Source organism: Lithobates pipiens, unplaced genomic scaffold (genome assembly GCF_037356315.1).
Source record: "Lithobates pipiens isolate NorthernLeopardFrog02 unplaced genomic scaffold, aLitPip1_a1.2 Scaffold_18, whole genome shotgun sequence".
NCBI lineage: Eukaryota > Metazoa > Chordata > Amphibia > Anura > Ranidae > Lithobates > Lithobates pipiens.
Window position 1 is genome coordinate 432,613,388 of NW_027507758.1, and position 26,058 is coordinate 432,639,445.

Sequence of the window (26,058 nt, forward strand, 5' to 3'; positions counted from 1 at the left end):
GCCGAAGGTTGCATTGAAGTGTATAGGACGTCGTTTTCTAGTCCCGTCGTACGTGCCGTTCACGTCATCGCGCACGGTTTCATCGGACTGTTCGTTCATCGTGTGTGGGCAAGTCCGTCCATGCTAAGTTTGAGCGGACTGTCCGCTGAAACTGTTTGACAAACAAAGTTGAGCGAACAGTCCCCGCGTGTGTACGCGGCCTGACACTTCCTTAGTCCAAACGATTGCCATTAAAAATAAGTCTACAACATAAGATTGCATTCAGGCAAGAGAATATTAGATCAAACAGAGGTTTCATTAAGGTCTTCAGGACAAGAATGAAATACATTTTAACCACCTATTTTGACACTGTCGACCCACATGAGGCAAACATATGGACTTGTAGGGTATTAAAATTCAAGCCCATGGTATGACTGGTATAGTTGATGTCAAGAGACTGTGGCACCTCATACAATCCTATGCTAAAACATCTCTTATTTTCTTTAAAGGCATAAAAGTTTTTGCTTGGACACTGCATGATCTTTGTGATGGTTGCCTTTCTTTAGATTCACCAACCAGACAAATCAAGCTAAAGATTGTAGCATATGATCCCTTTGTGAGATTGTTTCCTCAAGTTTGAGGAGAAGATAGTGGAAAATATGGATCGCCTGAGTTCAGAGAGCAGCTGTTGGTGATGAAAGAATTTTTGAGGATGTCCTTGGTCCTGTACATAGCCCCAGGGTAAGCAGCAAAGCTGGTTGCAAAATGATTATGAGGTATAGCTAAGCTTTGAAAAGGCCTATTGAAACCATCCAATGACCCTTTCTTACCTGGGAAATAATAATTTCCATGGACTCCACTCAAGTGCTGAACTTCCAGAAAGCATACTTTACCAAGAAGATCACAATGTAAATGCCCAATCTCCTCTCTTGAACTGGTACAGACACAATGGAACAATTCTGTTTCGTGAAAACACTGCAATTTGCTTTAAATGCTGGAAAATGAATCTATTTTTGAATTATATATGTGCAAGAGATTTCTTCAACCCAGACTGGCTTGAAAATAGACAGTCTTGTCCCCCTGGGACTGCCAAGGTGGGCGCACCTTCAAAATCCTTTGCCACCTTGGCCTTACTGGGCCTGACGAATGAAGGCTACTCTATTAACCAAGATGATGGGAAGATGATCTCTGGAGGTCCTGTTGATCTAAAAGAGCTGACAATATCCTTTTCTCTCCTGGGGAATAAGATCTGACTTACCTACTGAGATAGGTTTATCAGTTTCCCCAAGGGTTTTGCCAAAGAGCAGCTTTCCTGTGAAGTGTATTGAACATAAACTCTACTTAAGACAAACAAGGCTGACAGCGCTTAGGGGCTGAAGTGGTTAATGATGAAAATGGCTGTAATAATCCGCAGTATGCCCAATGCACTAACTTGCAATTTATTCACCTTATAATTTTAAAAACAGTACATAATCCATAATACATGGGGAAAAATCTTAAATGAACACTATGGTATTTTAAAGCTGGACCAAAGATTTGCTTCCACATTGCCTCTAGCCCCTCAGGAGAACATGTACGTTGAAAAATATTTTAGCCCCCAGGAAGCTATAGATCTCCAATAAAATATGCTCTATGATATCAGATCCTATTTTGCGTCCCGCGTCCTGCAAACTCGATGTTCGCTGGTGGCCCGCGATTGTGGCGAGTAGAGGCAGAACGGGGAGATGCCTATGTAAACAAGGCATTTCCCTGTTCTGCCTAGCAACATGACAGGGATCTACTGCTCCCTGTCATCGGGAGCAGTGATCTCTGTCATGTTGTAGTGAGCACATACCCCCAGTTAGAATTACTCCCTAGGACACACTTAACCCATTGATCGCCCCCTAGTGTTTAACCCCTTTCCTGCCAAATACAGTAATCAGTGGCTATTTGTAGCTCTGATCGCTGTATAAATGACAATGGTCCCAAAATAGTGTCAAGTGTCCGAAGTGTCCGCCATAATGTCGCAGTCCTGATAAAAATCGCAGATCATTGCCATTACTAGTAAAAAAAAGAACAATAAAAATGCCATAAATCTATCCCCTATTTTGTAGACGTTATAACTTTTGCGCAAACCAATCAATATACACTTATTGCTATTTTTTTAAATCAAAAATATGTAGAAGAATACATATTGGCCTAAACTGTGGAAGAAATTTTTTATTTATTTTTTTATTGCAAAAAGTCGTTATTTTTTCTTTTTTATTTATAGCGCAAAAAATAAAAAACTCAGAGGTGATTAAATATCACCAAAAGAAGGCTCGATTTGTGGGGAAAAAGGGCGTCAATTTGGTTTGGGTACAATTTCACACGACGGCATAATTGTCATCTAAAGCAACACAGTACAGAATCGCAAAAAATGCTCTGGTCAGGAAGGGGGTAAATCCTTCCGGGACTGAAGTAGTTAATTATTTTTTATAAAAGAGTAATAAAATAATATTGTGTGCACCATTCCATGACACATTTTTTTGATATGCATACAGTCAGGTCCATAAATATTGGTACATTGACACAAGTCTAATCTTTTTGGCTCTATACACCACCACAATGGATTTGAAATGAAACAAACAGGATGTGCTTTAACTGCAGACTTTCAGCTTTAATTTGAGGGTATTTACATCCAATCAGGTGAACGGTGTAGGAATTACAACAGTTTGTATATGTGCCTCCCACTTTTTAAGGGACCAAAAGTAATGGGACAGATTAACAATCATCTATCAAACTTTCACTTTTTAATACTTGGTTGCAAATCCTTTGCAGTCAATTACAGCCCAAAGTCTGGAACGCAGACACATCTCCAGAAGCTGGGTTTCATCCCTGGTGATGCTCTGCCAGGCCTCTACTGCAACTGTCTTCAGTTCCTGCTTGTTCTTGGTGCATTTTCCCTTCAGTTTTATCTTCAGCAAGTGAAATGCATGCCCAATCGGATTCAGGTCAGGTGATTGACTTGGCCATTGCATAGCATTCCACTTCTTTCCCTTAAAAAACTCTTTGGTTGCTTTCACAGTATGCTTCGGGTCATTGTCCATCTGCACTGTGAAGCACTGTCCAATGTGTTCTGAACCATTTTGCTGAATATGAGCAGATAATATTGCCCGAAACACTTCAGAATCCATCCTGCTGCTTTTGTCAGCAGTCACATCATCAATAAATACAAGAGAACCAGTTCCATTGGCAGCCATACATGCCCACGCCATGACACAACCACCGCCATGCTTCACTGTTGAGGTGGTATGCTTTGGATCATGAGCAGTTCCTTTCCTTCTCCATACTCTTCTCTTCCCATCATTCTGGTACAAGTTGATCTTGGTCTCATCTGACCATAGGATGTTGTTCCAGAACTGTGAAGGCTTTTTTAGATTTTGTTTGGCAAACTCTAATCTGGCCTTCCTGTTTTTGAGGTTCGCCGAAGGTTTACATCTTTTGGTGAATCCTCTGTATTCACTCTGGTGAAGTCTTCTCTTGATTGTTGACTTTGACACACATACACCTACCTCCTGGAGAGTGTTCTTGATTTGGCCAACTGTTGGGAAGGGTGTTTTCTTCACCAGGGAAAGATTCCTTCGGTCATCCACCACAGCTGTTTTCCATGGTCTTCCGGGTCTTTTGGTGTTGCTAAGCTCACCAGTGCATTCTTTCTTTTTAAGGATGTTCCAAACAGTTGCTTTGGCCACACCTAATGTTTTTGCTATCTCTCTGGTGGGTTTGTTTAGTTTTTTCAGCCTGATGATGGCTTGCTTCACTGATAATGACAGCTCTTTGGATCTCATATTGACAGTTGACAGCAACAGATTCAAAATGCAAATAGCATGCTTGAAATGAACTCTAGACCTTTTATCTGCTCCTTGTAAATGGGATAATGAGGGGATAACACACACCTGGCCATGGAACAGCTGAGCAGCCAATTGTCCCATTACTTTTGGTCCCTTAAAATGTGGGAGGCACATATACAAACTGTTGTAATTCCTACACCGTTCACCTGATTTGGATGTAAATACCCTAAAATTAAAGCCGAAAGTCTGCAGTTAAAGCACATCTTGTTCGTTTCATTTCAAATCCATTGTGGTGGTGTATAGAGCCAAAAAGATTAGAATTGTGTCAATGTCCCAATATTTATGGACCTGACTGTAGTTTCACTCCTTTAACACACACACACACACACACACACACACATACACATACATATATATATATATATATATATATATATATATATATATATATATAATCTCTTTATTTTTTCTTTATTCTTATTTATTTTCTATTACATTATTTTGTATAATTTGCTTTATTTAGCATTTATTATCTCTTATAATGATTTGTTTTTTTATAATAACTGTTTATTGATATTCTTTTGTTACATATACAGTATTTCACAAAAGTGAGTACACCCCTCACATTTTTGGAAATATTTCATTATATCTTTTCATGTGACAACACATTGCTACAATGTAAAGTAGTGAGTGTACAGCTTGTATAACAGTGTCAATTTGCTGTCCCCTCAAAATAACTCAACATACAGCCATTAATTTCTACATCGCTGGCAACAAAAGTGAGTACACTCCTAAGTAAAAATGTCCAAATTGGGCTCAAAATGTCAATATTTTGTGTGGCCACCATTACTTTCCAGCACTGCCTTAACCATCTTGGGAATGGAGTTCACCAGAGCTTCACAGGTTACCACTGGAGTCCTCTTCTACTCCTCCGTGACGACATCATAGAGCTGGTGGATGTAAGAGACTTTGTGCTCCTCCACCTTCTGTTTGAGGATGCCCCACAGATGCTTAATAGGGTTTAGGTCTGGAGTCATTCTTGACTAGTCCATTGCCTTTACCTTCAGCTCCTTTAGCAAGGCAGTGGTCATCTTGGTTTTGTGTTTTGGGTCGTTATCATGGTGGAATACTGTCCTGCAGCCCAGTGTCCGAAGGTAGGGGATCATGCTCTGCTTCAGCATGTCACAGTACATGTTTGCATTCATGGTTCCCTCAATGAACTGTAGCTCCCCAGTGCTGGTAGCACTCATGCAGCCCCAGACCATGGCACTACCACCACCATGCTTGCATGTAGGCAAGTCACACTTGTCTTTGTACTCCTCATCTGTTTGCCGCCACACACGCTTAACACCATTTGAACCAAATATGTTTATCTTGGTCTCATCAGACCACAGGACATGGTTCCAGTAATCCATATCGTTAGTCTGCTTGTCTTCAGCAAACAGTTTTCCAGATTTCTTGTGCATCATCTTTAGAAGAGGCTTTCTTCTGAGATGACAGCCATGCAGACCAATTTGATGAAGTTTGCGGCATATGGTCTGAGCACTGACAGGCTGACCCCACCCCCCCTTAAACCTCTGCAGGAATGCTGCTAGCACTCATACGTCTATTTGCTAAAGACAACCTCTGCATATAACACTGAGCACGTACACTCAATCTCTTTGGTCGACCATGGCGAGGCCTGTTCTGTGTTGGCCTCGCCATGGTCGACCAAAGAGATTTTATTATGGCCTAGGCCAGTGATGGCGAACCTTGGCACCCCATATGTTTTGGAACTACATTTCCCATGATGCTCCACTACACTGCACAGTGCCAGAGCATCATGGGAAATGTAGTTCCAAAACATCTGGGGTGCCAAGGTTCGCCATCACTGGCCTAGGCCATCTTTATGTAGAGCAACAATTCTTTTTTTTCCGATCCCCGGAGAGTTCTTTGCCATGAGGTGTCATGTTGAACTTCCAGTGACCAGTGTGAGAGAGTGAGAGCAATAACACCAAATTTAACACACCTGCTCCCCATTCACACTTGAGAGCTAACACTAACACTAACGAGTCACATAACACCAGGGAGGGAAAATGGCTAATTGGATACAATTTGGATATTTTCACTTAGGGGTGTACTCACTTTTGTTGTCAGTGTTTAGACATTAATGGCTGTGTGTTGAGTCATTTTGAGGGGAAAACAAATTTACACTGTTATACATGCTGTACACTCACTACTTTACATTGTAGCAAAGTGTAATTTCTTCAGTGTTGTCACATGAAAAGATATAATAAAATATTTACAAAAATGTGAGGGGTGCACATACTTTTGTGAGATACTGTACATATTGTTTCAAATTTTAAAGCATTATAGTTTCATTAAATAGGTGTTCTATTACATGAAAAGGGCACTGATGGGTTAACTGGTGTATTCTTCCTTTAGCTCTGCCCACTCCCCGCCTCCACATTGGGTTTAAAATTTCTGTTAGCGTCATTTTAATGACTTGAAAAGCACATGCACGCAAATCGTGTTGCCATGGCAACAGGAACGCATGCGTTTCATGCTGGCCACAGCGACTTCCTTCTTCCGGGTACCGCACTTCTGCTCAGGGGCTTCAGTGATGCCACCCTCATGCGCCAGAAGGGTCCGACTTGGATTTTCCAGCAGCTTACTCCATCCTTGTTGCCATGGTTGTTGGCACCTCTGCATGGCTATCCATGTCCCGCATACAGTAATCTATCAGTGCCCGAGCCAGCTCCAGAGTCAGCTTGGTAACGTTGTAACCATGCTTTATGGATTATGTACTGTTTTTAAAATTACACTGTGAATAAATTGCCAGCTAGTGCATTGGGCATACTGTGGATTATTACTACCATTTTCATCATTAACCACTTCAGCCCCTTAGTGCTGTCAGCCTTGTCTCCAGCTTCTTAGCATCCAATCCTATGCTTCTGAACAGCAGCACAGTCGAGCTGTTATTGTATACACCCCACAGTGGGTGGCTTTACAGGCAGTAGCACCCGGAACCCAGTTTTTATAAACTCTGCTTAGAAGCTGTATCAGCAGACTATTGCCTCAGCCAGAGCACCCTTCTGGCCTTTACGTATTGACTATTACTCTGGCATATTACTTAACTGATGGTATGGCATGATGGATACATATCTGCCTGTAGTTCTCAGCAAAGAGGACACCACTGATCCTGACCAAATCTCCAACTCCATTTGGAGAAATGCAACCCCAAATGTGCAATGAAACCTCCACCATGCTTCATTGTTGCCTGCAGACACTCATTGTTGTACCGCTCTCCAGCCCTTCATGAACAAATGGCCTCCTGCTACAACCAAATATTTATATTTTGACTCATCAGTCCAGGGCACCTGCTGCCATTTTCTGCACCCCATTTCCTATGTTTTCAAAACAGACAGCACTTGTACTTTTTAGAATTCTGCCAGCAGTCAGCCTTTTCACACAACAGCATACACCCACAACAAAGGGAGCAAGAGGATGAGTCTTGAGCATCAGCTCACATATTGAAGGCTTGTGGACAGCTGACAATACCAAGGTCTGGCTACCAGCTGAAGTGTGGACCTAGGAATTGAGACTTTATCCCTACCAAAGCTCTATAAAGCTTTCAGACTCCATGACCCAGAACAGATCTTATTATCTGAGACAACAAAAAATATGTTTTTTCCATGTCACTATAAACCTTGGAGCCCCTCACCTTGTGTATGTGAGAAACCTGTGTGACATATACACACCATCCATTACCTATTCCTGATACGTTTTGTGTAGGCATGAGCCTGAAACTGTATAGTAGAGAGCAAAGTTCATGGTCTAATGCAGTAATGTGAAATAGTCACAAAATGAATAATTTACTAGAAAAATCCAAATTCCCAAGTATAATTATTACTTGTTTTATTAATACTTTTGGGAACCACATCATTGCACACCATGTTATAAATTAACATGAATTGTTCTACTTAGTTAATAATTAAAATTGTGGCATACCACAAACTGCTTAAACAACTTAATGCATTTTAGGCTTTCCTGTATTCCAGCTAATGTCTCTGAAATGGTTCAGAATTGAGCTGAGAAGAGGGAAGAGAAGACTTTTGTTTCCTTTATTCCACATGAGAACTCCAGGGTAACTAAATAGCTTTTGCTTGGTTTGACAGACAATACTGTGAGCCAGCAGACTCATTCTCACATACCAGAGGCAGGGGCTTTCAGGGGGTATTCAGACCACTGTAATGGAAGGCACCAATGCATCTACAGGCACTTTGCAGGCTCTCTTCATTGCTTACAGACAAACTGGTGGAATGGATGCAAAATTCTTTTTGATAGATCACTTTTTACAATAATTGAATATCGAGGATTCATAAACACTCTGAAGGGGAGAAAAAAGGGCTCTGAAAAAATGTAAGTATGGAGAGTATGAACCTGCTATACTTAAATTTAGAACAGGTGGAATACCTTTTGTTTTATGGTTCTGTTTAATTGTATTGTTGCATGAAAAAACAGATGTAATTAATACGCATTGATTATGTTACAAGTGGCAGTGAAAGTGACAGCTATACAAAACTTTTAGGAATTTCCTAATTATATTTTAATTTTATTATTTTCCTAGTATGTACCAAATATGTTGTACAGTAAGAGTTTTCTCTAGCTATAGTGAAGTTGTAGGGAGATCTGTATTCCATTATTTATTTGGGTCACCCTGTGAATTTAAAGTGAGTTAAGACAGACATAAGTCCTTTCAGTTAATTTATTTAAAAGAAACTCAAGTCATTGTCCCAAATTTTCCACAGTAAAAAGCAGCTTTATTGGGCAAAGCTACACAAGCACCAATAATTTCATATGCCAGTCACATATGTGTTAAAGTAAGTAAATGTAATATATCTGCTTTATATATTTAATGACTGTAGCATTAAACTTAAAATTGGTTGCTTTTTTTTCTGCATACGTACATTATTTGTATTAGAATTACATTAGGCATATTTATAACACAGTGAATGTGACATTCACCATAAATTCTCTGCAGATAAATGTCCCTAATGAATGGGTTTTTAGACTGCTCCGATCTATTCACCATCTGCTTTATAAATATGCCCCATATATATGCCTCAACTTAATGGGGTTGATTTACTAAAACTGGAAAGTGCAAAATAAGATGCAGCTCTGCATTGAGACTGATCAGTTTCTAGTTTTTTGTAAAAGCCTAATTGAGCAAGCTGAAGTTAGAAGCTGATTGGATACCATACACAGCTGCATCAGATTTTGCATTCTCCAATTTTGGTAAATCAACATCAATGTGTACTACTAACTTGAAAGTTGTCGTAGAAATTCTAAATAAACAGATTAATACCACCAATCTCCTATGCTGGATTAAGGAAATGGGTTTAGGTAAATGACCATTATTTTTAATGTAATAATCATACTCTTCACTATGGCTCTTATCCTCCAGTCTTGTCATTTGAAGACTCATGTCCTGTAAGTAAAGCCCCATTTGGCCAGCATCTCCTTATGCCTGCTCTGGTCTGCTAGAAAGATGCAAGAGATTGTCAGAAACCATGAATCAGACTGAGAAGTACAGTTAAATCACACTTGTTTATTAATAATAATAATAATAATAATAATAATAATAAAAGGTAAACAGAGTAAACGTAGTCAAAACATAGCCAGAGTTCAGGAACCAGAACGGATAGTCAGACGAGCCAAACCGTCAGGGAGCCAGAGTTGATTGTAGTAGAAAAGCAAGCAGGATCTGGAGCCAGAAGGAATGTCAGCCATGCAAGTCTTAAACAGGAACACGGAAGAGCGTCTCTAGATATGTGACCAAGGTGAAGGCAGAGATCATCTGGACTGGACGGCTTAAGTAGGCAGGACTGATGAGCGGGATATCATCAACAGGTGAGGCACTGTGGAGAGATAGTAGCTGGCAATTAGCCGACAGCTGAGCGGCCAGCTTTGAGAAGGAAGGGCTGAGCCCAGCCCTGACAGTACCCCCTCCTCAATGACCCCTCCCCCTTGGAGGACCACCAGGCTTGAGGGGAAAAGTCTATGGAAATCATGGAGGACAGGAGCATGTAGTCCGAGAATGAAACCCAAGAGCGTTCCTCCGGACAGTACCCTTTCCAATGCACCAGATACTGTATGCGCCCATGGAACCTACGGGAGTCAACAATAGACTGTACTTCATACTCCTCATGGTTTTTAACCTGTACAGGATGAGGACGAGGCACCAAGGTGCTAAACCGGTTGCAGACCAAAGGTTTTAATTAGGAGACATAAAATACATTTGAAATATGCATATTAGAAGGCAGGTCTAATGCGTAAGCCACTGGGTTAATCCTGCAAAGCATACGGAAAGGCTCAATAAACCGAGGTGCAAACTTCAGAGAGGGAACACGAAGTCGGAGGTTGTGAGATGACAGCTAGAACCTGTCCCCAACTTGGAAGGAAGGTGCAGGCAAGGAGAGTAAAGAGGTGGACAGGACCTTGGCTACCTCCTGGGAGCATGTCTTACTGCATTGTGAGGAGAGAACCTCAGCACTGAGCCAATCAAAAGAGGGGTTGTGCCTCTGTAACCAAGACTAACCAATAACCAGTGGAAACTTAGGTGTGGAAATAACTTGGAATTGAATTATCTCATCTTGAAGAGCCCCTATGGCCATGGACAACAGAACAGTCTCATGAGTCACATGGGCAGGCCATAGAGGTCTTCCATCAAGAGCCTCAATGGCAAGTGGAGTGTCACACAGCTGCAGCGGAATCGAGTGCTTCAATACAAAGACAGCATCAATGAACAAGCCTGCAGCCCCAGAGTCGATTAGAGCCTGTATCTCGATGGACGACTCAGCCCAAGAAAGGGTAACCGAAACCAGGAGCTTATGCTTCTGGATAACTGGTGACAAAACAACGCCACCTAAGGTCTGTCCGTGACAGGACCTCAAGGTTAGGGCATTCCCTGGACAGGTAGGAGAAGACTTAAAAAAGTGACCTGCCTGAACACAATAAAGGCACAATCTCTGCCTCCTCTAAAGGGTTCTCTCATCCGCAGAGAGACACGTGAAGCCCAAGTGCATGGGTTCATATTCACAGACAGACTCGGTACCAGGAGGCATGGAAAGTGAGGGAGGCAAGGGTGGGACTGCAAAGTTCAGAGACAAATGTATAGGAGGCTTCCACAAGCACTCCTTAAAAGGGAGTCTTTCTCAGAGTCAGGAGTCAATGAGGATGGCAAATGTGATCAACCTCTCCAGCTCAGTGGGTATATCTCGGGCTGCTATGTCATCCTTGATGGTATCCGAGAGAGACCATGAGAAAAAGCAGCCACGAGGGCCTCATTGTTCCAAGCAACATCAATGGCGTAATCAGCAACAGTTCTTGTACTCTGTTTGATGGATATGAGGCACTTGGCAACAGAAGCGAAGCATGTGGGGACATAAAATACCCTTTTAAAAAAAGTCACAAACTCAGGGTAACTGGATCACCCCAAAATCGCTGGGGAAGCAGAGTGGTACCAGACATACCTCTTATAGAGGTAATACTCGAGGCAGGTGCCTGCACAGAGACTGGAGCAGCAGCAGGGATGGCCTGTAACACAGGTTGTACCAGAGCAGCCACAGTGGGAGATTCCAGGTGAGCCGTGCAACTCAGGAGCATTTGTAACACCATGGCAAACTGATCCATGTGGTGATCCTGCTCATCCAATCTGAAAAATATATTAGCAACAAGTGGATTGACTGCATCTTCTGAATTCATGGCCTTCACCTACTATCAGAAACCATGGATCAGACTGAGACAGAAGAACAGTTAAATCACACTTGTTTAATAATAATAAAAAAGGTAGACAGAGTAAATGTAGTCAAAACATAGCCAGAGTTCAGGAACTGGAATGGATAGTCAGACAAGCCAAAACATCAGGGAGCCAGAGATGAGCATAGTAGAACAGCAAGCAGGATCTGTAGCCAGAAGGAATTTCAGCCAATCAAGTCTTCAACAGGAACACAGGAGAGCGTCTCTAGAGATGTGATCAAGGCAAAGGCAGAGATCATCTGGACTGGGTGGCTTAAGTAGGCAGGACTGATGCGCAGGATATTATCAACAGGTGAGCCACTGTGGAGAGATAGGAGCTGCCAATTAGCCGACAGCTGAGCAGCCAGCTTTGAGATGGAAGGGCTGAGCCCAGTCCTGACAGAGAGATAGGTCTATATACCCTGTTTCCCCCGAAAATAAGACCTAGCGTAATTGTCAATGATGGCTGCATTAAAAGCCCTACCCCCCAAATAAGCCCCAGTTAAAGTCCTTGTAGATCTTATTTTCAGGGTAGGGCTTATTTTTGGGGAAACAGGGTAGGGATTATTTGGGGGGTAAGGCTTATATTGCAGCCATCACCGACAATCATGCTAGGTCTTATTTTCAGGGAAACAGGGTAGAAGGTCCTGGCCCACAAAAAACACAGGAAATTTCCCCAGGGGTTTTTTAGCAGCAGAGAGTTGGTATGAGAAATTGAGAATAATTGATGTGAAGAAAAATCATTTATTTAACAGACAATAGTAATTCCAAATGAACAATAGTACATCATCCATATAGGCAGTGCGACAAAAACAAACATGGAACATCACTCATAGCAAAAAGACACTCTATGTACAGGCATGGTTTGCCAATTGTATTTGTAACATATGTATCCACATGAAAAACCCCGATGCATTTCGACCCTTGCGATTTTCAGTCTCTTCAGGGGGATTTATATTCTAGGGAAATGTCAAAATATCTAATTAAAGACTTTGGACAAAATAAAAAATATATATAGGTGTAGCATTTTAAATTGAGAAAAATTATATCTCCATGCATATAGAGGTATAGTTACCAATGGGTGAATGAGGACATGGCCTATGGACATGACCACTAAGCAGCGGGTCTGGATTCTTACCCATCTGGAACAGTAGGCACAAGAATGAAATTGTTTGTTTTATCATAATCATATCATCTCATGAAGGGTAATGGAATCTGCTTTAAAGCAAAAAAAATATTTTTATCTTTGGATGGAGTGTGCAAAAGTTGTCTTAAAATAAAATAGTTACGTTTTGATTGATTTTCATGTCCAGATTTTTGTCTCCATGACTGAAAGTGAAGGAAAGATTTTCAAATGTGGATTCAAATGGCAATGAAACCTGACAAATGTGTTAAGTTTCCTTCCCCTTCAAAAATAAAAAGTGTTTTTACTGCTGTTGTGTCCTTTTGAACAGATGTATCCTTACAGGTATGGTTGGGGGACTGGAGATAAGGGCATTGCTCCCAGTGGGGACATAGAAATCAATACAACCTGAACCAGTTTCTAACCCTTCCCTGCTAGAATCAAAAAGATTATTACTAAAACAAGTAGATAAATGATGATGAATAAATTGTTGCAACTGCTGCAAAAAAGTGCTATAACTTTTAAATACAATGAACATATGAAAGCAGCGCTAGCAAATAAAAAGTGAAACACAGCATGTGTGCATATGTGAACGAATATCAAAAAATGTGAATTAAGTGAAATTCCTAAAATTATTGATAATAACCAAAAGTCCTTTGTAAATCCAGAATTCTTATAGTGCAAAAAATGCGAAAAAGTGAAAAAAAGTGTATCCCCCTTAGGAGACCACACTCACCAAACTAGAAGAGTCCTCAACTTTTCAGTCCAAGGATCAAGCACGTAAAACAGCCCCAAAATTGATGATGAAAAATTTCCAAAGATGAAAACATCCAATGAATACTTGATAAGGAAATGCCACACTCCACCGGTAAAAAAAGAGATGGAAAAACACCATTAGACTGTATAAAATACCACTCATTATGGCGCTATTTATAGAAGCGGAGAAATATGAACAAACACTCAGAAAGAACTTCCGAGATCGCTGCATTTTCGGAGTGCTTTCTACAGAGGAAGGAAATGGCGTGACTGGTTAAGCCGTTGGCTGGAAATTACGTTGACGCGTTTCGCCCCCCCCCCCCCCCCCCACTACAGGAAGTTATCAAAGACATCCATGTTTTTAGTAATGCTGTGTTTTACTTTTTATTTGCTAGCGCTGCTTTCATATGTTCATTGTATAACACACTATTAGACATCTTACAATTTTGAAAAATAATTAGTAAAATTGTATATTAATAAAGTGCAAAAAACTATTGGCCCAGGGCTTGGAAAATGTAGTCATTTTCTAAGCCCAAACCTTTTCGGTCCAAACATTCTACAAATCGAATACTATACTCATGCTCATATAATAGCCTTTGCTTGCAGATGGATGTGATAATCATTCATAGTTTACTAATCCCCAGATATTGTCATTCAGCATCATTGTTTCTTTTTCTTTCATCCAAGCTGTCATTGTAATCTTAGATGTATGCTAGGGCTTTTTGATCACTGTGACCTTGGGAAAAATGCAGATGCAATAGATTTCACATCTTATTGTATCATATGTAATGACATATCCTGTATAGGCCACTATTATGAGGATGTAAAATATGTGTAGGATGTAAAATATGTATTTCTATATGAAACAGTTGCTCCTTTGGCTTGCCTATTTTAAATTGCTTTTTATGCAGCGTAGCAAACCTTATTACATGTAGACCATAAATTCCCAAATTAATCGTACTTTTTAATTTCTACTTTGTTAAAACAGCCTATATAAAACAAATGTGCAAATTTTATATCAAATTATTTTACATATTTACCGTATATGAAAGTATGTTTGCTTCAAGCATCCTAGTATAGTATGGTACAGGAACTATTTAAACTTGCTATACAGTATGGCTTAAAAAAGGCAAACAAAAATGCACATATAAAGCCATGGTACATACAGTAGTATAGTAGAATACTACCTAGACCATATGAGAACATCAAAGGTTGCTCTGGAGGCACAGAAAGTTTAAAGAATAACCAAATCCGAGAACAAAAATTTAGTATATTGTAGTTTACAGTCCTCAGATTAATATATCTTCCTTCCTAGCTATCTTCCTAAACTACCAATTGCCCTGCCCCCGTGTAATGGAGATGAAGAGATATAGATATGTTTGTAGTCCAGATCAGAAGAGCAACCTAGTGTGACAACATGGACCCCCATAGATACAGTGGAAGAGTGACATTGCCTCCCAGGGACATGAAATGTGTTGTGTGCAGGTTTACCAAGCATAGCAAAGAAGAATAGGATGAGTGAACTGCGATATATATATATATATATATATATATATATATATATATATATATATATATAGATAGATATGTATATATCTATATATATATATATATATATAGATATTCTAGATTGTAAGCTCTAATGAGCAGGGCCCTCTGATCCGTCCTGTATTGATTTGTATTGTAAGTGTACCTTCTACCCTCATATTGTAAAGCGCTGCACAAACTGTTGGCACTATATAAATCCTGAATAATAATAATTATATATATGTATATATATATATATATATATATATATATATATTTTTTTTTTATTTTTTTTTTTCAGTATTAAACAAATTAAATATTCTTTATGAACAGTAAAGGAGCTTTCAATTGTTTTTCAGTTGGTTTTCTAACACCTGTAGTCCGTGAATATGCTCCTTCTTTATGCAGCCTCATCTGCCCATTCATGTCTATGGGGACATGTCTATGGAGACACAGCAGCTGCATGGACACAGATGCTTGCTACAATTTGACAACCACACATGTGCTAGTGAGCAGTCTGGAAAGCTGATGATCTGCGTTTGGGGTCCCTCACTTGCACAGCTGCCAAATGGGCATGAGTGTCTGTATCAGCGCAGCCAAGTGACGACTCTAGGAACAATGCCCCCCTGCACATAAGATACCACAGTCAAAACTGGGGAGGGGGGGGGCACTAATAATTTTCAGCACTAAATCATACCACTGAAAAAACTAAATAAATATATATATATATAAAATTACAAAATACAAGAGAAATCCTATATGCAATTATACCTTTTTATTGTACTAACCTAAAACTTAAAGTGGTTGTATACTCGATTTTTAAACTTTTACCTACAGGAAAGCCTACAATAAGGCTTACCTGTAGGTAAAAAAAATATCCCCCTCAGTATGCGCCGCTGACTGCAGCGGCGCATGCGCACAAGGGGATTCTCGGCCTGAAAATCCGGCAGTGGCCGGCGGCCGGAATGAAATCTCCCGCGCGCATGCGCGGGAGTGACAATATCGCGGCTCCGGCCACTCACAGCGCCGGAGCTGCGATACCCGGAAGAAACGCAGAGGGAGCATGTCAGCTCCCTCGGCGTGGATCGGGCCAGATGTCGGGGGCCTCGTTCTAAGGACGAAGTATTTCATAATGAGCTAGTATGCCGCCCTAATAGGCCCGTCCCTTAGGAGCACATGGACTCCAATGTTGTTTGTTTTTTGAAGCCCATGATTAGAGCCAGAGGCTCTAATAGGCTTCAAAAAAGGATGGGCTCAGGGCACAGAGCCCCCTAGGTCCTGAGACCCCTTTTCTGATTGGCTGAAAGGAGAAACAATCCTATTGGCCTAGGAGGAGGAGGGATGAGACGCACGGCTGCCGTGATGCCAAGGAAGAGAAGCAGCCATCATTGACCCCATCTCTGCCCTGCACCCCATATTTGTCCCGTCCCCCAGCAGCATCCATCCAGTGCTCAGTCCTATCTGCCTTGCTCCCTTCACCCTGCTCTGTGTCAGTGCCTTCCCCAACACACTGTCAGTTGTCCTTACTTCCCGCCCCGATGATCTGTGATGGAACCTACCCAGAGATTTACCAAGAGCCTGCTGAAGCCCAGGTTAGCCATGGAAATCAGACAGAGAACATCCAAGGCAATGGGACCTGATCAACGCCCAGTGAGTGCTATGGACAAATGGGTAGGGGGGTTTATAAAGTCTGTGGGGGGGGGGGGTAACTGAAGTGGGAGCTATACCAGAGTAAATTGTAGAGGGGGTACTGATGAGGGCCATGACATTAAAGAGTTGGGGTACTGATGAGGCTATGACAGGGAGAAAGAAGGTACTGGTAGGGGCAGAAAGTTGAGGGGGGCACTGTCCATTACAGACAAAAGTGGGGCTACTCATGAAGGTTGGGGGGATACTAATGACACTGCTGAGTCCCTTGTCTGTCTGTCTGTGGGTGGCTTTAGTTTACCCCCCAAATATTTTGTACCCGTTGCCACTGCACCCTAACTTAGTTGCCTGCCCTGAGTATGTGACTGTGCAGGTGTCAGTGTGTTCAGTATGCCACAGTGCAAGTGTCAGTATGTTCAGCATGTAACAGTACAAGCAATGTGTCAGTATGTTCAGTAAGCCACAGAACAGGTACAGGTACCAGTGTGTTCAGTATGTGACGTTGCAGGTAAAGGTGTTAGTGTGTTCAGTATGTGAAAGTACAGGTACAGGTGTCAGTATAGTTTGTATACCACAGTGCAGGTACATGTGTCTGTGGGTTCATAAGCAGCCCCCCTTTATATCTGGAGTCTCTCTTTACATCAGGGTCTGCAGAGTTCCCCTTTGCACTGTAAAGGGGAATCCTGCAGATACAAAGGGGAACTCTGAGGACACTGATTTAAGGGGGAAAGCCAGGAACTCTGATATGGGGGACCACCTTCCGTAGAGTGAATACACTAAGGTAAGAGGGGTTACTGATATAGGGGGGAACTTTTATATAAGAACCCCCTTACCTTACTGAATACACTCCTCCTTGCATTGGTGACCCCCCTCAGATTGGCCTCACAGCCTTGTCACTGCTCTCCACTCATGTGAACCATGCAAGTTTGAGTCGGAAAGGTCCTCTGGTGGCTCTGGTTTCATCCTATATTCTCCTCTCCACAGTCCACACATGTCTGACTCCTCCCATGACCCCTGTCCCAGTGGTGCTCCTGCTCTTGACTCCCCTCAAGGCTAACACTCAGAGAATGCAGACATGATACAAGAAAAGAGATGGCCAGAGATTTTGGACATGATACAGGAGTTGGTCAGAGACTGCGGACATGAAACAGGAGATGGACAGAGACTGCGGACATGTTACAGGAGTTGGTCAGAGACTGCGGACATGATACAGGAGTTGGTCAGAGACTGCAAACATGTTACAGGAGTTGATCAGAGACTGCGGACAGGATACAGGAAATGGTCTGAGATTGTGGACAGGATACAGAAGTTGGTCAGAGACTGTGGTCATGATACAGGAGTTGGTCATAGTGGAGTCTAAGGACAGCAGTTCTCCGACCCGAGGCTCCTGGCACCGGCAGACAGCACTCCCGCTTCCCCAGCCACTCCTGGCTGTTGCTGTGATTCAAAAAAAGGCACCAAGTGGCGCCGTTACATTGCTGTGGGTCCGACCCCGTGCCGAAGCCCAGCCGTGCACAGCCCAGCCGAGACCACTTCCCATGCCTGAGCATGGCCGAGACTGCCCAAGCCCAGCTGAGACTGCCCGATACAGTCTGCCCCTGGCAGGAGGGCACGGGTTAAAGGAATAACCTAGGGGGGCAATTTCCCCCCTTTCCCCCTGTAGAGACGCCACTGATTGTGCCAATGAATGGGAGCAAAACATCTTGCCTGTTCAGGCCCAGTCCTCATCACTTCCTTTAGGCTAGATATGGATAGACTGGGCAACATGGCAGGATAAAGCAAGGGAATATTAAAAAGATTATTTTTTTATTGACAAAGAATAAACAGAACAATTGAGTCCAAAGCACCAAATCTGGTTACTCTCTAAACTCTCCTCTCTATACTATGAGGGTGAGGGTGAAGTATATTTGTAGTGGGTACTTATCCTACCTGGAGGACGGAGTATGCTGGAAGCCATTGTTTCCTTTCTTCTTCCTCTGGATATCAGATGGATTCTTTTCATGCAGGGTATGAGCCTAATTGTCAGAGTAGCAGGATGATGATAGCAGGGGGTATTACATTTAGGTGGATAAAGTAGGAAATGTGCTGTGACTACAGCAACAACATATATTGCATATTTTATGCCCTGAGCTCCCTTCGCCATCTCTGCCCTCCGCACAGTGTTACATGTACCTGTTTTCATGTTTCCATCTCATGTTTGGCTTAGACTTATATAGGACATTAATCTTCTGTAATTAAAACTAAAAGCTCTGCTGTACCCTGAGACAAGGAAGGGTGAGAGAACTTCATCCTGGAATGCCCTATCGATAGTCATAATATCCTCATATTTTAAACAATTTTCATTATGCCATTTTTGGATGAAGAATCCTTATATTTCTATTCTTTTAATAATATACTAATAGTGACATAATGTACACTTCATTGTTTCTTTGTTTTTGCTTGTGCTAAGCATATTGCTACTTTTGCCTGATGTGTGCAATAAAGAAAGACATTCATTCTACCGGCTAATAAAAAGCTCCTGCCTATACTGTAGTTTGATGTCCTTGGCTTTTTCTAGCTGGGGGCATTGGTACTTATGATCACATGACAGCGTCATGAAGTCGGTTTAATCTGCATTCCACAGATTCCATTGGCAAAGCTGCAGTAGGTTAATAGATGGCCATTTGTTTCCATACTGGAAAATATTATTTTACATAACAAAGAAAAATGTATGTCCAACCAAACATTATTATTATTTTTTTATGTATTTATTTTAGCTTTGGGTGGAGTGGAAGTTGTTTAGGAACAATGACACCTTTATAAATATCTCTGATCTTTTACTTGATATTTATCCTGGAGACCATTATCACTAAGGCTCCATGCCTACTGGGTTTAAAAAAAAGCACAATTTCCTATGGCAGGAAAACAAAAACATTCAAATAGAGTGTTTTTGTACACACGTTTAGGTGCATTTAGGAGTGCTTAGTGTTTTTTTTTATGCCAGAAAGCCCCAATCAAAAATGCAAACCAGAAGGGTTTGTTTCCTGCCTCTAAATTAAAATACGCCTCTAAACATCCTGATGTGCATAGACACATAGGATAACATTGATGTGCTTCTACAGATAAAACACAAAACTAATGTGGAAGCAGCGTTTCTTAAAGCTAAACTCCATCTTTGGATACACTTTCCATTAGCTTGGCCCAAACAAATTATGTCCCTCACTATAATATGAGACCACTGGATGTGTGGTATAAGCTGTATCTAGCTGCGGCTACATACAGCATACCGTGCTGGGTTCTAGGTTTGAGCCAAGACTTCCAGTCTCATACCTGGAACACAGTAGAGTCTATCACAGTGGCGCTCAGCCATTCAGAGAAAGCAATGTATTCTATCGATGAATACAAAGCTCCCTCTGATTGACTGAGTCAGAAGTTGTGACATCATCAGCCCACCTCTCTGACTCCAATCAGAGGAAGCTTTGTATTCATTGATAGAATACAACACTTTTTCTGAATGGCTGAGCACCACTGTGATAAGACTCTAGCGTGTTTCGGGTATAAGACTGGAGGTCTCAGCTTGAACACAGCGTGGTATGCTGTATGTAGCCTCAGCTACATACAGTTTAAACCACACATCCAGAGGCCTCGCATGTTAGTGAGGGACATAGTTTGTTTGGGCCAAGCTGACCCAAACAAACTATGTAAAGTGTATCCAAAGATGGAGTTTAGCTTTAAGCCAGTGTGCATGGACCCTTAGACAAAAAGTGACAGGAAAGCAACAATTTTTACAGTTGTCACCAGACTTAAATCTTCCTTTGAGGACACTTGTTCTGAGAAACTGTCTAATGCCTCGTACACACAGTTGGATTTTCCGCCGGAAAATGTTCGATGGGAGCTTTTTGTCAGATATTCCGATCATGTGTAGGTTCCATCGGACAGTTTCCATCGGAATTACCATTGCACAAAATTTGAGATCTGGTTCTCAAATTTTCCAACAACAAATTCCGTTCACGCAAATTCCGATTGTGTGTACACAATTTTGACGCACAAAGTGCCACGCATGCTCAGAATCAAGCAGAAGAACAGCACTGGCTATTAAGCTTCATTTTTCTTGGCTCATTGTACATAATGTACGTCACTGCGCTTTTGACGTTCGGAATTTCCGACCAAGTTTGCGTGACTGTGTGTATGCAAGACAAGTTTGAGCCAACATCCATCGGAAAAAAAACATGTATTTTGTTGTCAGAATGTCCGATCGTGTGTACGGGGCATAAGAGAGGTTATGGCTATGCATACACTTTAGCTTTTGCCATAATATATACAAAGGAGGAACTCGAATGTGGAAACTGTGTCCAAAAAGGCAGACAAAGCACAAAGAACTAATCCCCAGTATTGCCTGTGGTCTCCCTGTGGCTTGTCTATTTCCAAATACTGGCTTGCCATGCCTTTTCTCTGCACTGTGTCACTGTGTAGAGATGATCACCTTGGTAGGATTTTTCTTTTTCGTGTCAGGGCCTCCAGCAAGGAGAGGAGTAAAGCCTCATACACACGATAGGACTTTGTACAAACTTTCCCTTGGATTTTTGTACAAAGGACATCGGCCCTGAACTTGTATTGCACACTCACGGCAGGACTTTTTCAGCCAACTTTCACCAAATCACGTGGTTTTTCTGCTCTTTACCGCCACCTTTGGTCAACTTCTGTATTGTTGTCTGATCTTTTGCATTGGTTCTGAGCATGTGTGTTTGTACTTTGTACAAAAGTACTATGGTTTTTCTGTACACACGATCAGACTTTGCTCCATTGGACTTTTGTTGCCAGAAAGTTTGTCCGTTTGCACAGCCAACAAAAGTCAGATGAAAACCGAAAAAGTTTGTCCGATGGAGCGTACACACGGTAGGATGTTGCTCCAAAACAGCTAATTTGCATGTTTGTTGTCAAAAAGTCTGATCGTGTGTATGGGCATTAAGCAGCACAATAGTCACATCAACAAACCTTGTGAGACTTGAGCCCCATACACACGGTCGGACTTGTACAAACTTTTCCGTGGACTTTTGTACAAAGTGTGTTGTCCACAAGTTTGTATTGCATACACACGGTCGGACTTTTTGACAACAAACACGAACGTAATGACGTCACAACGTACTGACGCCGCTTCAAAAGAGGACGTTCAATGACTCCAGCGCCACCTTTGGTCAACTTCTGTATTGTAGTCTGATCGTTTGCAATGGTTCTGAGCATGCGTGTTTGTACCTTGTACAAAAGTCCGATGCTTTTGCATACACACGGTCGGACTTTGCTCCATCGGACTTCTGTTGTCAAAAAGTTTGTCCGTTCGCAGAGCCAACAAAAGTCCGATGAAAACAGAAAAAGTTTGTCCGATGGAGCGTACACACAGTCGGATGTTGCTCCAAAACAGCTAATTTGCATGTTTGTTGTCAAAAAGTCCGACCGTGTGTACGGGCCTTAAAGGCCCATACACACGATCAGACTTTTTGACAACAAACATGCAAATGAGCTGTTTTGGAGCAACATCCGACCGTGTGCATGCTCCATCGGACGAACTTTTTTGTTTTTCATCTGACTTTTGTTGGCTGTGCGAACGGACAAACTTTCTGGCAACAAAAGTCTGATGGAGCAAAGTCTGATCGTGTGTACAGAAAACCATAGGACTTTTGTACAAAGTACAAATAGGCATGCTCGGAACCAATGCAAAAGATCAGACAACAATACAGAAGTTGACCAAAGGTGGCGGTAAAGAGCAGAGAAAACACGTGATTTGGTGAAAGTTGGCTGAAAAAGTCCTGCTGTGTGTATGCAATACAAGTTCAGGGCCGACGCCCTTTGTACAAAAATCCAAGGGAAAGTTTGTACAAAGTCCTATCGTGTGTATGAGGCTTAACTTCAGTCAGATGCAGCTGTGAGGCTATAGGCAAAGGAGAGTCTAGCCACACTCACATACCAGAAAGTTCAATGCTACCTTTTAGGTGGAATTCAATAAAATACATTTCCACATCACTGCATAGGCTCAGTTAAAATTTTGAAGTGTTCCATATTATTTATTTATTTATTACAGATACTTATATACTTATATACTTATATAGTGCAACAGTTCACATATATTCTGCACATTCACATCAGTCCCTGCCCTCAAGGTGCTTACAATATAAGGTCCCTAACTCACATTGTTTTTTTATCTTTAGGGACTCTTTAATGACTGAAATAGTACCACTGGATTGAGATAAGGCCAATGTGGTGCCCATATTTAAAACGGGACCAAAATCTTTACCAAGTGACTATAGACCTGTTAGTGTAACTTCTATAGTTGGGAAGCTACTGGAGAGTTTAATAAAAGACAATATAGATGGGTTTTTGCTGGAAAAAGTATTTTAACCACAATACTGGGCACTTTCCCCCCTTCCTGCCAAGGACAATTGTCGCACTTTAGGCCCATACACACGATCAGACTTTTTGACAACAAACATGCAAATTAGCTGTTTTGGAGCAACATCCGACCGTGTGTACGCTCCATTGGACACATTTTTTTGGTTTTCATCTGACTTTTGTTGGCTGTGCGAACGGACAAACTTTCTGGCAACAAAAGTCCGATGGAGCAAAGTCTGATCGTGTGTACAGAAAACCATAGGACTTTTGTACAAAGTACAAACAGGCATGCTCAGAACCAATGCAAAAGATCAGACAACAATACAGAAGTTTACCAAAGGTGGCGGTAAAGAGCAGAAAAACCACGAGATTTGGTGAAAGTTGGCTGAAAAAGTCCTGCTGTGTGTATGCAATACAAGTTCAGGGCCGACGCCCTTTGTACAAAAATCCAAGGGAAAGATTGTACAAAGTCCTATCGTGTGTATGAGGCTTTACTCTGAATGGTCTAAAGGCCCATACACACGATCAGACTTTTTGACAACAAACATGCAAATTAGCTGTTTTGGAGCAACATCCGACTGTGTGTACGCTCCATCGGACAAACTTTTTTGGTTTTCATCGGACTTTTGTTGGCTGTGCGAACGGACAAACTTTCTGGCAACAAAAGTCCGATGGAGCAAAGTCTGATCGTGTGTACAGAAAACCATAGGACTTTTGTACAAAGTGCAAACAGGCATGCTCAGAACCAATGCAAAAGATCAGACAACAATACAGAAGTTGACCAAAGGTGGCGGTAAAGAGCAGAAAAACCACGTGGTTTGGTGAAAGTTGGCTGAAAAAGTCCTGCTGTGTGTATGCAATACAAGTTCAGGGCCGATGCCCTTTGTACAAAAATCCAAGGGAAAGATTGTACAAAGTCCTATCGTGTGTATGAGGCTTTACTCTGAATGGTCTAAAGGCCCATACACACGATCAGACTTTTTGACAACAAACATGCAAATTAGCTGTTTTGGAGCAACATCCGACTGTGTGTACGCTCCATCGGACAAACTTTTTTGGTTTTCATCGGACTTTTGTTGGCTGTGCGAACGGACAAACTTTCTGGCAACAAAAGTCCGATGGAGCAAAGTCTGATCGTGTGTACAGAAAACCATAGGACTTTTGTACAAAGTGCAAACAGGCATGCTCAGAACCAATGCAAAAGATCAGACAACAATACAGAAGTTGACCAAAGGTGGCGGTAAAGAGCAGAAAAACCACGTGGTTTGGTGAAAGTTGGCTGAAAAAGTCCTGCTGTGTGTATGCAATACAAGTTCAGGGCCGACGCCCTTTGTACAAAAATCCAAGGGAAAGTTTGTACAAAGTTCTATCGTGTGTATGAGGCTTAAGGTGGTGTACCCCAAGGTTCAGTTCTGGGACCCTTACTTTTAAATATCTTTATAAATGATATAGGGTCTGGGATTAAAAACATTATTTCAGTCTTTACAGATGACACCAAGCTATACAGTAGAATAATGTCCTTACAAGATATCTCCAACTTAAAAGCCTACCTCAATGCACTGTTTATTTGGGCAAATGAGGTTTAATATTAATAAAAGTAAAGTTATACACTTGGGGGCTAAGAATATGCATGCACCATACATACTAGGGGGGGGGGGGCAGTGGCGGTGCATCCATAAAGGGCGCAGGAGCGCCCCCCTCTCCTCTCACTCAATCACTCTCTGACATACATACATTCATGCATTGCATTCATGCATGAATCTATCTATGGTCACCGCTGCCGCCCCCAATTCATGTGCCCGGCCCCTTGTTGGGCGCCGGGCATATGAATTACAGTGGCAGTTTTTTTTTTAAGCCCCTGATTATAGCCATAGGCTCTAATAGGCTTTCTGTTTAGAGCCATGGACTCCAATAGGCTTCCAAAAAGGTTAACAGTGGGCGCACTGCTGTGCGTTCACTGATTACTCATTGGTGTGTTAGGGAACCAAATATATTGCTTCCCTAACACTGACCCTGCCTCTCAGCCAATCAGGTTGCTCGGGTCTGGTTACCTGTCACCTGATTGGCTGAAACAACAGGCGCCGCTATTGGACACCTGACGGGAGGAAAGGACAGGAGAAGTGCAGGAGACACATGAAGGTGGGCACACTGTCACACCATCACACTGGCAGTTTTGGGCACACTGGCAGCATTGGGCACACTGGCACACTGCCAGAATTTGGCACACTGGCAGCATTGGGCACACTGTCACACTGGCAGAATTCGGCACACTGCCAGCATTTGGCACACTGGCAGCATTTTATGGACATGCTGGCAGCATTTGGCACAGTGGCAGCGTTTGATGGGCACAGTCGCAGCATTTGATGGCACAGTGGCAGCATTTGATGTCACAGTGGCTGCAATTGATGGCACAGTGGCTGCAATTGATGGCACAGTGGCTGCAATCGATGGCACAGTGGCTGTGTTTGATGGCACAGTGGCTACGTTTGATGGCACAGTGGCTGCAATCAATGGCACAGTGGCTGTGTTTGATGGCACAGTGGCTGCGTTTGATGACAAAAGTGGCAGTGTTTGATTTTTTTTTTCAAAATGTTTTCAGTTTGTTTGCCCCCCCCCCCCCATTTTTTTTAGCACCAGCTGCCACTGCTAGGGGGAGTACAACTGGGGGAATCAATAATGGAGAAGGATCTTAGTGTTTTGATAGATCATAATCTTAATAATAGCATACAATGCCAAGCTGCAAAGGCCTTTCTAAGAGGTACAGTGTAGACTACAGAGAGAAGGTTATCATTTCGTCACCACTGACATCTTCACTTATTGTTTCAAAATGCTCTTGGCAGGGCTTTCAGACACAACGGTACACACCCAATACTGAGTGAGACATTAAAGATCAAGAAGCTGTGATCTTATTTTAGCTTACTGAAGCTCTGCATGCACATGTGATTTCCAAAAAGTGCTAAAGGCACATTTATGTCATGTGCTTGTTCCTTGCTGTTTAAACCTAGTTTTTATAATAAACCTATTGGACTCTTTTGCAAGCACTGCATTGGGTAGCCAACTATACTGAGTTTA

General features: G+C 42.0%; 1 protein-coding gene across 8 annotated transcripts in view; it reads left to right on the forward strand.

Annotated features, from left to right (window-relative positions):
* Window positions 1-7,813: 7,813 nt before the first annotated feature.
* VEPH1 (ventricular zone expressed PH domain containing 1) overlaps window positions 7,814-26,058 on the forward strand; it is a 554,211-nt gene continuing 535,966 nt past the window's right edge. For 5 of the 8 annotated variants that reach the window (XR_013276867.1, XR_013276866.1, XM_077488095.1 and 2 more), the window contains exon 1: window positions 7,814-8,192. The gene's annotated coding sequence lies outside the window, so the exon portion shown is untranslated. The remainder of the gene's footprint in view (window positions 8,193-26,058) is intronic. The other 3 variants (XM_077488092.1, XM_077488094.1, XM_077488093.1) reach the window with 2 other exon arrangements.